Below are 14,555 nucleotides of genomic sequence, written 5' to 3'. Positions count from 1 at the left end.
CTTCCCAATTTGTATCCCTTTAATTTCTTTTTCTTGCCTAATAGCTCTGGCTAGAACTTCCAGAACTATATTGAATAGCAGTGGTGAGAGTGGGCATCCCTGTCTGGTACCAGGTCTCAGTGGAAATGCTTCCAACTTTTCCCCATTCAATAGGATGTTGGCTGTGGGTTTTTCATAGATTGCTTATTGTATTGTGGAATGTTCCTTCCATACCCAGTTTGCTTAGAGTTTTCCTCATGAAAGGGAGTTGTATTTTATCAAATGCTTTCTCGGCATCTATTGAGATAATCATATGGTTTTTCTTCTGCAGTCTGTTAATGTAGTGTATCACATTGATTGTTTTGTGCACATTAAACCATCCCTGCATACCAGGGATAAATCCCACTTGGTCTGGGTGGATGATCTTTCTGATGTGTTGTTGCATTCTATTGGCGAGAATTTTATTGAGGATTTTTGCATCTATGTTCATCAGGGATATTGGTCTGTAATTCTCTTTCAATGCTGCATCTTTTTCTGGCTTAGGAATTAAGGTGATGCTGGCTTCATAGAAAGAATTTGGGAGGACTCCCTCTTTTTCGATTGCTCTGAATAGTTTAAGAAGAATTGGAGTCAGTTCTTTAAATGTCTGGTAGAATTCAGCAATGAATCTGTCTGGTCCTGGGCTTTTCTTTGTTGGGAGGGCCTTTATTACTGTTTCAATTTCTGTCTCAGTTATGGGTCTGTTTAGGTTTTCTATGTCTTCATGGTTCAATTTAGGTAGGTTGTATGTGTCCAGGAATCTATCCATTTCTGATAGGTTTCCCTGTTTGCTGGCATACAAGTCCTTGTAGTAATTTCTGATGATTCTTTTTATTTCTGTGGTGTCTGTTGTTACATTTCCTTTTTCATCTCTGATTTTATTGATTTGGGTCTTTTCTTTTTTTAGTTAGTTGGGCCAATGGGGTGTCAATTTTGTTTATTTTTTTCAAAAAACCAGCTCCTTGTTTGGCTGATTTTTTTGTAATTTTTTTTTTGATTCAATCCTGTTGATTTCTTCTCTGATTTTAATTATTTCTCTTCTCCTACTAGAATTGGGTCTGGTTTGCTGTAGGTTTTCTAGATCCTTGAGGTGAATTGAAAGCTCATCTATTTGGTGCCTTTCCAATTTCTTGATGTAGGCACCTATTGATATAAACTTTCCTCTTAACACTGCTTTTGCTGCATCCCATAAGTTTTGGTATGTTGTGCTGTTATCCTCATTTACTTCCAGAAAATTATTGATTTCTCTTTTAATTTCTTCTATGACCCATTGTTCATTCAGGAGCATGTTGTTCAATCTCCATGTGTTTGTGTATGCTCTAGGGATTCCTGAGTTGCTAATTTCCAACTTCATTCCTTTATGGTCTGAGAAGCTGCATGGTATGATTCTAATTCTTTTGAATTTGTTGATACTTGCTTTATGGCCTAGTATGTGGTCAATCCTAGAGAAGGTTCCATGTACTGCTGAGAAGAATGTAAAATCTTTAGCTGTAGGATTGAAAGTTCTGTATATATCTGTTAGATCCATTTGGGCTATAGTGTCGTTTAAATCTACTGTATCCTTGTTGATCTTCTGTCCTGTTGATCTGTCTATTTCTGAGAGTGGAGTATTGAAGTCCCTCAGTACTATTGTATTGGGGTCTAAGTCTCCCTTTAAGTCCCTTAACAAATCTTTTAGATAAACCAGTGCCCTGTACTTAGGTGCATATACATTGATAATTGTTATATCTTCCTGTTGAATTGATCCCTTAATCATTATATAGTGTCCCTCTTTGTCTCTCTTAACAGTTTTTGTGGTAAAGTTTATGTTGTCCGATATTAAGATGGTTATGCCCGCTCTTTTTTCATTTCTGTTGGCATGGTATATCTTTTTCCAGCCTTTCACTTTCAGTCTGTATGGATCTTTGTTGGAAAGATGTGTTTCTTGTAAGCAGCGAATAGATGGGTTTTGTTCCTTAAGCCAATCAGCCAATCGGTGTCTTTTAACTGGACAGTTCAGGCCATTAATGTTCAATGTGACTAATGATAAGTGGTAACTGTGCCCTGCCATTTGCCAAAGCTAAGTTCTAATATATGCTTTGAATTCCCTGTGATCTTTTGCTGTGAGGATTCCTTCCTTTACCTTCTTTCATATTGATGAGCGTGTTTCTGTGTTTCTGTGTGCAACACATCTTTAAGCATCTTTTGCAGGGCTGGACTAGTGGCGACAAATTCTTTCAATTTCTGTTTGCTATGAAAAGTCTTTATTTCACCTTCATTCACAAATGATAGCTTTGCAGGATATAATATTCTGGGCTGGCAGTTTTTCTCTCCTAGTACCTGGGCTATATCTCGCCATTCCCTCCTAGCTTGTAGGGTTTCTGATGAGAAGTCAGCTGTGAGTCTGATTGGAGATCCTCTGAGAGTAATTTGACGTTTCTCTCTTACACATTTTAGGATCTTTTCTTTATGTTTCACTGTGGAGAGTTTAATTACAATGTGTCATGGTGAGGATCTCTTTTGGTCGTGTTTATTAGGGGTTCTGTGAGCTTCCTGTACTAGGATTTCTTTGTCCTCCAAACCTGGGAAATTTTCTGCTAATATCTCACTAAAAAGGCCTTCTAATCCTTTCTCCCTCTCCATGCGTTCAGGAACTCCTAGAACCTGAATGTTGGGTTTTTTAATAGTATCCTGAAGATTCCCGACAATATTCTTTAGATTTCTAATTTCCTCTTCTTTTCTTTGGTCTGACTGTATCCTTTCCTGTTCTCTGTCTTCTAAGTCCGATATTCTCTCTTCTGCTTCACCCATTCTGTTTGTAAGGCTCTCTAATGTGTTTTTCATTTGATCTATTGAATTCTTCACTTCATTATGATTTCTTGTCACTATCACAGTTTCCTGTTGTACTAGTTGTTTCATTTCATTTTGATTCCTCCTTAATATTTCATTTTCACAAGAGAGATTTTCTATCTTGTCCATTAAGGATTTCTGTAGTTCAAGAATTTGTTTTTGAGAACTTCTTAATGTTCTTATCAATTTTTTGAGATCTGCTTCTTGCATTTCTTCTATCTCATCATCTTCATAATCTTGAATTGGGGTGTCTTTTTCATTTGGGGGCGTCATAGTGACTTCCTTGTTTTTATTACCTCGGTTTTTGTGTTTGTTATTTGGCATATTGGAGATATTTGGTTTCTTCACTGTGGTGCTTTTTCTTGTTATACTATGACTCTAGATTAAGTGGACTGTTTTTGATGGAGCCTTAGAGGCTTGAGATGGGTGTGGCCTGAGAGCTCTGTTTGGTGTGCCAAAGGTGACACTCCCAGGTTAGGCGTGGTAGATCTCTCTCTCTTTCTTTCTTTTTTTGATTCAAAAGGGAAGTAATTCCACACAGTTGAATGAAGTTGGAGGTAGTTAGCAGGCAAATGATATACCCACAGGAGCCAGAGATCGGAAGCTCATTCCCAAGGATCACACAGGGAATCTGTTCTGCCCTCAGAGTGGGCTCAAATTCTCCTTCAGTCTCCCACTGGATTGCCAAAGTTACAGAATTGTAGCGTCTCTGGAGAGTACTCACGTGAATTCCGTGAGTTCTCTCCCCCACCGTCTCTTTTTTCACAGTCTCAGTTCAGTGGCACCACAAATTCACTAGGTCCTAATCTCCTGTTAATTCACCCCGCCCAGAGTCAGGTTTTTCTGCTAGGCTCAGGGCCGGTGCAGACCTGAGGTCGCTCTGCTTATGACGTATGTCCAAGATGGCGCCTGCTCTTTGTCTTGCTCACCTTTGAGAGGTGAGCGGAGAGAGAGAAACCTGTGTCCATATCAGTCACTTTTCTCTCTCTCTCTCTCTCTCTCTCTCTCTCTCTCTCTCTCTCTTCTAGTTAGCCTGGTGAACTTTTCCCCCCGGGGTCGTTCCCTCTAGTCTCTTCTTTCCACTTGCCTGCCGGTGTCTCAGGCTATTGAGGTTCGGCTCACCTCGCGTTCCAACGCTGGTGTGTTGAGTCTGCCGCTGGTGTCCTGAACTGTGGGCTCCCATGCTCTCCATGCAGGTCCACTGTGAATCACTCGTTCCGGATGAGTTTCTTCTGCTGTTTCTTCCCCTACTCTTCCTTGAACCTGCAGTATCTCCACTTTTATTAAACTGTCTCTCCCCGGACTATCAGTGTGCTCCCTTCCTATTCCGCCATCTTGCCCTCCTCCCCTATGTGTTCTTAAATGTAGACACAGTCAATTAATTTTAAGGCTGCCTTCTTCACTTTTTAGAGTATTTAAGGTTATAACTTTCTAACTTCATATCATCTCGTAGTCCCCCAATTTTGATGCATATGACTTTCATTATAATTCTAAATATTTAAAAATTTAAATTATGATTTATTCTTAAGCAATGCATTGGTGGTTTTTCTTTCCAAATATCTGGTAATTTTAATTTTAATATTCTAACTGATTATATTGTGGTCAAACATCACGGTCTGTATGAAATCTATTGTTTAAAATATATTGAGTTCTTTTTATACCTCAATATGTAATCAATCATTTTCAAAAGATTGATTTATTCATTTGAAAGGCAGAGTGACAGAAGAGATAGAGGAGAGAGAAGGAGAAAGGAAGGGATCTTCTGTCTGCTGGTTCACTCCCCAAATGCCCACGACATCTGGGGCTGATCTTGGCCTAGAACAAGCACTCCATCAGGGTCTCTCACATGGATGGCAGTGGGCCAAGCACTTGAATCATCTTCTGTTGCTTTCCCAGGCACACTGGTAGGGAGCTGGGTCAAAAACAGAGAAATTGGAATTTAAATCTGTACTTCGATATGGGATGCCTGTATTGCAGGGAGCAGCATAGCTCACTCTACCACAATACCGGTCCCTCTAATCAATCTTATAAATGTTCCATGTGTGCCTGAAGTAAAATGTGTACTCTTTCATTGATGCATACATAAATCTTTCTGATGCTCTTTTATTTTTATTTTAAACACATAGTCCATCTGCTCTAATATTTCTCCTTCTGTTCAAATTTGTAATCAAGCAATATTTTTTTCTTTACTAAATGTGTTCCTCCAGTGTCTTTCTATTTTGACTCATGAATACATTTCATCCCAGAAGAAGTACATCTATGGAATAAGGAAAGATTTTATTCTATGTTTTTATAATCCAAGTCTCAGCAGCAAAGCCTCTAGTGACCTAAAACTATCTTAATAGACAAAAAACATAAGGGAATTTGGAATGTGAAAATATAGCAACTACTCTTTCAGGCATATTGTATGGGGCAGACGACCCAAGGGTGGCCCGTGGTAACTACATAGTCCTAAAGGCAGATAGCCTCATCTACCAGGAAACTATTTAGCATCCCTGAAAACAATTTATAGGTCCTCCACAGAACAAAACAAAATGAAAAATGGCAACAAGAGAATTCAAACCTGGACTTGTGCTTCCTAGTGGGCAAACAAATTCCTAGGGTACCATGAAAAATATGGAATCCCTGTCTCCATCCTACCCCCTGCCATGTTGGACTGGATTCAGAATTTCTGACAATCTGCCAGATGATGTGCATGCTGCTGTTTCCAGACCACACTTCACTTAGTCCAGGATATCCTAAAATTCTCCAGTGTGAAGATGGAGTGTCAGGAGGTGACTGTCCATGTGAAGTTATTGCTAGTGGTATTCTATGTCTCCTTCACTATGCTGGCTTTACTCCTGAGAATACCTGGACCAGAGGTGATTTGGTTTACTTCTGTCTGAGAACAAAGCCCCAACCTTTCTGACACCATTCCTCTGTTTTGCTTTTCTACTTTATCAAAGCAAATCTTGGGAGGAGAAGAGAGAAGGCAAACTAATTGGCTTAAGTAGTTTAAAAGCAGGCAAATGAACAATTCCTCATATTCCAATATTTATTATTCATATCCCTCAACTGTTAGTACTCCGTCATCACAAGAGTTGTCTATATTACTTGTCCGTGCATTTTTGTTTTGTTTTGTTTTTGGCCTGCAGCTCTCTCTTTTTAACCTGCTGTAGTTGGGTATAGTTTGTCTCCCCAGAGATTCATGTGTTAGAAGCTTGATCTCCAATGGAACAGGCATTGAAAAGCAGTGAGACTTGTAAGAGTTGGAACCAATGGGAGGCAATTAGGTCATGGCTGCACTTGTAAAGTAATTAGTGCTGTTCTTGAGGAGTGACTTAGTTCTCACAGGAGTAGATTAGCATATGCAATAGTGGAATATTTCAAATGAACCAGCCGAACCCTCTCTGTATTTGGCTTCTTTCTTGTCGTGTGATCTTTCTTTCTCCTATGTACTCATGCCATAATGTCATTCACCATGATGAGACACATGGCCTGGTGTTGTGGCACAGCAGGTTAAGCGGCCACTTGGGATGTCAGCATCCCACATTGGAGTGCCAGTTTGAGTCACAGCTGCTCATCTTTTATTCAGCTCTCTTCTAGTGAGCCTGCAAAGGCAGCAGAAGATGATCCACGAACTTCCCTTGCGACCCAGATGGGGTTCTTGGCTCCTGGCTTTAGCATGGTCCAGCCCTGATAGTTGTGTCACCTGGGGATAGGGCCAGCAGATAAAACCAGCAGGTAGATCTCTTTCTCTGTCTGTCCTTCTCTCTATTTCACTGTGTTCTTGAAAAAATTTACGTCTTAAAAATATGTATTGAGACACAGCCCAAAAGGCTTTACCATGGGCTGTAAGATGAGGCCACCTGATAGATTTTCAGGCTCCAAAATTACAAGCTAAGTACACTCCCTTATAAATCACCCATCCTCTTGTATTTTGTCATAGCAACATAAAATAAATAGAGCTATAACTCATTTTAACTGGCTCTTGAATCCATCATCCTCATTAGACAATTTGAGCAAAGATCACCTATACCTATTTACTAAGGACACGTAATAATATTTTAGTGTAATGAACACATTTGATCACATTTGAAGGCTGTGTAGTTAGAGTACCAGCCTTTGGGCACTGCTGACAATTAAAAGAATCAATGAAAATATAAGTTCTTAAAGCAGTGGCTGACATAAACATTTAAAAATTGTATCTATTATGATCTGACTTGACCTTTTGTCATTTTGTAACCATGTCGGTTTGTCATTCAACCTTCAAAATATTTCCCCTTTGACTTAGAGTATATTATTTTGGTTTTCTTCAATCATTTCTTATTATTTCATCTCTGTATTTTAAGATCACATGTCTCAACTGGTCTTTAGATATGAAAGATCCCAAATTCTTGATCCGATAGTCTCTTTTCATATCATTCTAAATGGTTCCTGTAGATGTTCTCATCTGCTTGTAAAGCTTCAATTACCACTTGCAAACAAATGACTCATTTTTACTCTAAGCCTATTTTGACTATTGGACACATATAATGAACTGCATATCCAACATATCTTGTTTGACATAAGCACATCATATCAACATTTCCAAAACCAAAATGTATCATAATCTCTCCTTATAAATTTCAGTTTTTCCAGAGTTTCTTGCATTCATAAAAATGAAATATCCTTTGTTCAAGGCAGAAACTCACATCGACATCAATTCTCCACCAATTCCTACTTCTTTTTACTTTCTGTATGTCTCCACCAAGTTTTCTCCATTTACAAAGCTTTGGTCTCAGCTTTTGTATTTTGTAGCTTCAACTATGGAAATATTTTTTTCATTGTATATATGTAACAAGTTTGAATCTCTATAAACTTTAACACACATTATAAGAAGATTTAGTTTTTTTAAAACACAAATCTGATGATGATACATCTCTCTTCACATCTATCAAAAGCTTAACACTGCTCTTTGCATGTAAAAAATGTCTTAACATCACATAGAAGATTGTATGTGGCCTACTGCCTACTTCCCTTGGCAGTTTTAGGTGAAATAATGCAACTTCATTCTCTCTGATTCAAACACAGATTTTCTTCTTCAACTCTCCCTTCTTACCACTCTGCTTTTCCCCACAAACTCATTACATATGCTATACTCTGTGTCTACAATGTGCATCTCTGACCCTAAACTTAGCACCTGGTCATCCTTCTCAATTCAAGTATTCTGATCTCTGAAACACCTTCCTTAAAACCCATTCAAATCACCCAATTTAGGTTCAAATTGCTTCATATCATGCTCACTGTAGCACATGTCACAATTATGATTTTACTTATAATTATGTGATTTGCATCATATCTTGATCAGAAGACAGTTGTATTTGGACCAAAACCGTAGGTTTAACAGACAACTTGCCAATTAGCATACATTCAATAAATGCTTGCTGAGAAAATGTTATGAAATGAAACATATATATGTACTCCAAAAGAGAAGACTGCATTAATTACAAGGAGCATTATAATTGAAAGTTACTAAGGCTGGTTCTGGCTCAGTCTTTCCATGGATTCTCTATACTTTCTACTGCTATATGATTTTACTTCTAAATAGATACATAGATAGATACTTAAGTAGGTAGGTATGTAGGTATAGAGATAAAATAGATAGTGTATATGAGAGCAGTTAAAAAGTTTGTGGGTAAATTGAATTAAAATATATATTTATTTTAATGAAAAAATTTTGAAATCCATGCATAGTTTTTATCATAATACACATTTTTCGCAAACTTTTTGACAACACCCCATCTGCCTGGATTTCATAATTTTTTAATTAAGATAAACTTATCTTTGAGTCACACTTTCTATGTAGCCTTATATAAACCTCTAGTCTTTTTTTCTTTATCTTTCTTATCTACCATCACGTGTTCTCTTTCTATTGTACAAGATATTGATTAGACATTTGAAAGTAATCAAGGTAATTTAGTAGAGCAAAAGAAAAGTACAAAAATTATATAAGCACTTTAATTGCTGAAAATATTTGATAAAATTTAATGCATACTCATAATAAAAATGTCTTAAAAATTACGAGTAAAGGGATACTCCTTAATTTAACAAATATGAGTGTTAGGGGTTGAGCAGGATTTGGCTCCCCCAACTCATGCAGATGCTTAAACTCTGAAGTCTTAACATTAAGGGGTGATGGGTGAAAGGTACAAAGTAGATGTAATTGTGGTCTCAGATGTAGGTTTGCTGGGAGATTGGGTCATTGGGGTCTTACCCTCTGGGGGTAACATTCCTAGGAAAGTATGTTTAAGCAGAGTTTTCTCTAGCTTCTGATTGTGATTCTTTCTCATCTTTTGATTGTTCCTCTGTACATGTACCATTACCAATCTGCATTAAATGCTAGATTAATGGGGCCACCTGATCCTGAACCATAAAGCTCCAAACTATAAGCCAAAAATAAATCTTTTCCTTCCCAGGAAGTTCCTGTTAGGTATGTTTGTTAAAGGAACAAGAACCTGATTAATACAATGAACTGCCACTAAAATCTATTGCAAGCATCATATTTATAGTAAAATCAGTTTTTCTGATGGGAGTTGAAATAAGTCTGCCTACTTTCATCAATTGTATTCAGTTTTATATAGGAATTGCTAGCCTATGCAATAGAAAAAAAATCAAAGATGAAAACAACAGAAAATAAATAACCCCACATAATAATAGTTGATAAAGTTGTGTATGAAGAAAATACAGAATAATCAATAAAATGCCAAATAAACGATTTAGCAGTTGCTAAATCCAATGCCAATGTGCAAAAATCAGTTATATTTCCCTGTATGTACAGGTCAGTTCTCAGTCAATAACCTGTGGGTCTGAAGATCTTTGCTGCTCCTTTCTCTCTGGAAGTTTGTCCAACAAATAGTAACTACTGTGGTATCCTTGAGCTGTTAACTCCTCACATCAAGTAAACCACCACGCTTTGTTGACTTTCTCCTTTCCTGCGCTGTGCCAACCTAAGCTGTAAGCTATAGCACTAATAATAATCTATAATAATAGTAATAAACCCGCCCTTCCTGGGATTCTGTTCTCTCAGGGGTCACAGTCCCATTGTCCAATGTACAAATCTATAGTTTTCCACATTGCAAACATTTTCTAGTTTTCCAAATAACATGATTGAAGTAGATTCTGTTAGTCTGTTATGGCTAGAAGCAAAACTTTTAGTTACCTCTAATATTTTCAATTATGATTATGTTCATATAAAATAAATAAAATGAAGTATCCTGCCTTCATATGCTAACATCCTTATGATCTTTAAGACAGCGTCTTGCTTTAATAAAAGGCATATGTATAAAGGAGCTGAATTCTTTTCCTGCATATTTCACTTTCCAAATTCTCACCAAACTTTGAAGATTCTGGATACTGATAATTATATGTTGACCACACCTTCGAAAGTATGATGTTCTGTGTTTAAAATTTTAACACAAACAGTAATGGAATTTCTTTTCCTTTGTTTCTCTTTAGTATCACATCAACATTGGCATTTTCATATGAAAAAATCCATTCACAACATGAGGAAAGAAACATGAAAATCATTACAAAACACTGTAAATGGTTTAAAAAGACTTTCCAAAGTCTATATGTTTTTGAAAATATCTGTTCTATTCAAAGAAAGGACTCAGAATTTACTCAGATCTCCTCAACCTGTCCCTGATTGGACCCTGTCCTTTTTTTTTTTTTTAATTTTTTTTTTTTTTACTTTTCTTTTTCTCATTGACTGTGTGCTCAGAGCTTTATTTATTTTTTTTTAAGATTTATTTTATTTATTTGAAAGGCAGAGTCTGGAAAGAAGGAGAAATAAGAGATATCCACCATTCACTGGTTCACCATTCCTCAGATGGGTACAATGGCCAGAGTTGGGCCAGGCCAAAACCAGGAACCAGGAACTTCTAGGTCTTCCAAATGGGTGGCAGGGACCCAAGATGGCAAGAGCCATCTTGCACTTCTTTCTCTGGCCATTAGCAAGGAGGTGGATTGGAAGTGGAGCTGCTGAGACTTGAACTTGTGCCCATGTTGGATGATGTCACAGGCAGTAGCTTTACCTCATAAGCCACAAAACCAGCCCCATAATATCTCCTGGTACTTACATAATGTTTTCACACCTAATTATACCTCTTAAACTTTTCTTATATAAAAGCTGAATAAAACTTTCATGTCTGATAGGAATATCACTGCTTACAGCTAATATCTCACCTCTATGTGGTAGGGCATAGTCAAGTCCCATGCTATGAGATCATAACTTAATTTTAACTTTTATACAATGATTATATTCATGTACTAGAGTTTTATTGTATCATGATACCTGTTGCCAAATTGTTTGGAAATGGGATCTCTTAATAAAGGGCTATGTCATTAACTATATCCATATCACATAGTCATCTTTCCTCTTTCTAAATATATTTTTGCATAATGCCCAAAGAAACTCTATCCTTAAGAGAAATATTTGCCTGCTCTGGATACTTTTTGCTGGTGAAAGTGGTGTATCAGAGACCATTGCTGTGGCGCAGTAGTCTAGGCCTCTACCTGTGGTGCCAGCATCCCATATGGGCACTGGCTCGAGTCCTGGCTCTTCCTCTTCCAATCCAGCTCTCTGCTATGGCCTGGGAAAGCAGTGGAAGATGGCCCAAGTACTTGGGCCCTTGTGACTTGTGGGAGAACTAGAAGAAGCTCCTGACTTTGGATCTACCCTCCTCTGGCCGTTGTAATCATTTAGGGAGTGAACCAGCAGATGGAAGACTTCTCTTTGTCTCTCCCTCTCTCTGTCTGTAACTCTACCTCTCAAATAAATAATTAAAAATCTTAAAAAGAGAAAAAGTGTTATGTCATTGTCTATTGCTGCTGTTATAGACTATCACAAATCTAGGAACTTAAACCAACACAAATATAGCATCTCAGTTTCATAAACCAGTAGTCTGTCTTGAAGTGGCTGGCTCCCCTACTCTGGTTCTCACAGGGCTAAAACTAGGGTATCAGATGGCCTGGAGTCTTACCTGTCAGCTCTTGGGGTAATCCACTTCCAACTTCCTCAGTTTGTAAGCTGAATTCAAATTCTTTGCTTGAAGGGCTGAGGCCTTCATTTCCTTGCTTGCTGCCAGAAGGGAGCCTCTCCCACATCCTTAAGGCTTCCTGTATTCCTTGTCACATTGTCCCTCCATCTCCAAACCACGTCAGCATGCTGTTGAGTCCTTTAAACCACAGAGAATTAGAGAAAGTTCTGTTTCTGCTGACCCCTGTTTAAATATCACTACTAGATAATACAGGATAATATCTATTTTAAGACCCGTGAGTTTAATTCTCTCTCTCTCTTTCTCTCTGCTCTCTCTCTCTCTCTGGGGAAAGCAAATACATTGTGGTCACCCTAGTGTTCATGTAGCATCTGTCTTGTTCTAAGAATGTAAGTGTTCAATATGATACAAGAAAGTTAGCAAGGTTTCAAGCGGAAATGAGAACAAAGCTTGGGAGGAAGGCGTTTAGTACACTCACAGGTCCTAGGGCAGAGGCCATCGCATGCTGTACAAGTGCCACAGGTGAAGTACCACATTTGTATCCGGTGTCAGAAAATAGGAGAGGAGGAATACTAGGCCTTTATTGGAGTTTTCCCATGAAAGATAAAGCAAGGTAAAGTATTTAGGACTGACTAGATAGAAATTCAGTGGGATTTGGGCAAAAGGGCTTGTCCCTAATATCTGACATTTTGGTCCTGGAATGATTTAGGACAGGGGCAATAGTGGCTTGATGTGTGACAGACAGATAGTGGCTAAGCTATGGACTGTGGCTGCTTTGCATTATGAAAAGATATGCCCGTATTTCAAACTTTCTTGTACCAAAATAAACATCTTTTAATTCCATTTGTCCATGAATATTTTGAAGTACACTTGCATTACCTTGAGGTATTACCTAATCCTGGGTGGGAAAGTTCCTCTCTCCGTCTGTGAGGCCCCCAAATTTTACTGCCTTAAGCATGCAGAAAATAAGAACATATAGCTAGTATAATTGGCCCTGTGATCAATGGATGCCAAACAAATACAGAGTCTAGGACCAAGAATGGTTTGTTCAGATAGAGTCCTTTGCCATTCTGTTGGTCCAAATAGGACAGTCACTCTACCTTAACATCCTTCCAGAGGGAAGGCCCTTAACCAAATTTCCAAATGCATATTTGCAAGACTTATAGCACTTTTGTTTCTGTGTACCATTATGTAGGGCTGGCTAGAATATTCTATATTGCACCTGAATTATAAATTTGTGGGCTGGATAGAACTTGTAATTTAGAATTATTGTTTCTTTTATAACTACTAAGTGATATAAGTTATGTAAGTTCCTTTCATGGGCTTCATTTTTCCCATGTGTCATCTCTAACATCATTATTTTGATGGTGGTTTTTCCTGGTGGTTCCCAAGACACCAGCTGATAAGCAAAACGGCAAATTACTTTAAATTTATCCTGAATAACAGAGCAAGGACCATTTGAAATCAGGTTATGATAACTAGTTATAGGAAAATGCAATGTCAAAAAAGTACTAGCTCCATTTTAAGGAGTTTTTGTTTGGTACCTGGCATCAAGTAGGCTTGGGAGATTCTAATGTATTTTATCTGGATTGTCCAACCTAATGCAAGAAAAAAAAAAGAAGATATATCAGCTTTGCTTATTGATACTCTTTTTACACAGAACAAAAATGAAAAGATAATTGACTAATTGTAGATGCACATAAACATAAAAAGGGGTGTCTACAGTGGGTCACTAGGCATGAGATAAACTAAATGGTCTTTTATGTTTGACACTACTGTTTTTCCCCTTAAGAAGGATTTTATGGATCTGAAGAATTTTTTCCAAGCTTATTTAAGGACCAAACATTCAAAGCAACATACTCATCTGGACACTCGTGGTTAAAGATATCTTTATATAATAAACTCTAAGTAATTAAGAAAACACCATTGAGTTTATAAGAGAGCTGGCTTTTAATTGAGGAATCAGGGTTGATCTCTAAACGCAATATAGTTTCTGGCTTCTGAAACTGTAAAATTAGCTAGGTAATGACATATTTTTCAGTTGATTAATTTTTTTCTAGCTGGGACATCTGCTGTCATTTGAAAACTGTCCAGTGTGAATTTCTGAAGCAGATGGGAACAGCATGGAAGATGTCAGATTGGCTTGTGGTGTAAGTAATATTTTCTTTTTTTGGATGAGCCTTTCTGCAGAAAAGGTTGCTATTTATTCTCAGTTGTAGCCTTAAGAAACGGTCAGGAATGACAGGTAAAAGTAGGCTTGGCATTTGGGAAGAGGCACTGTCTTCCATGCAAAAAAAAGTCTCCAGGGTGCTACTTCTCATTGCTTTGATGCCCACATATTGTGTGATTAAACACTTGGTGAAACCCTGGAGCTGCCAGCTGGATGCGATTCTCCACCCTTATTAATCTTGAGAAATGTTCTTTCATCCAATTAAAAAGTTTTTGGAAAAGCCCCTGTGCCATGTGGCTGTGTTGCTTCCAACAGACAATGCCAGTTGGCAAGTATCATTTCATCAACTGGCCAGAGTCTTTGAGGATAACTCTTGTTTTCATGAAGTGGTTTGACTATTTCAGGAATCTCTTGGTTGTCATAACTTCATGGGTAAATGCTTGCAGTGAAAACTGGAAGATACATGTTGCAGTCACCTGAGAACTGTTGGGAATAGTTAAAGATCCCCAGAGATCTGGAGC

At 37.9% G+C, this 14,555-nt stretch overlaps 1 long non-coding RNA gene across 2 annotated transcripts in view; it reads left to right on the top strand.

Annotated features, from left to right (window-relative positions):
- The window catches only part of LOC103350916 (uncharacterized), a 171,463-nt gene extending 157,449 nt beyond the window's left edge, over positions 1-14,014 (top strand). For both annotated transcript variants that reach the window (XR_016219734.1, XR_016219724.1), the window contains one exon: positions 13,925-14,014. This is a non-coding gene — a long non-coding RNA (uncharacterized LOC103350916). The remainder of the gene's footprint in view (positions 1-13,924) is intronic.
- Positions 14,015-14,555: the final 541 nt, after the last annotated feature.

This window comes from Oryctolagus cuniculus, chromosome 13 (assembly GCF_051225735.1).
Source record: "Oryctolagus cuniculus isolate XC-2025 breed Fujian yellow rabbit chromosome 13, ASM5122573v1, whole genome shotgun sequence".
Lineage (NCBI taxonomy): Eukaryota > Metazoa > Chordata > Mammalia > Lagomorpha > Leporidae > Oryctolagus > Oryctolagus cuniculus.
This window is presented reverse-complemented; position numbering and strand designations above follow the sequence as displayed.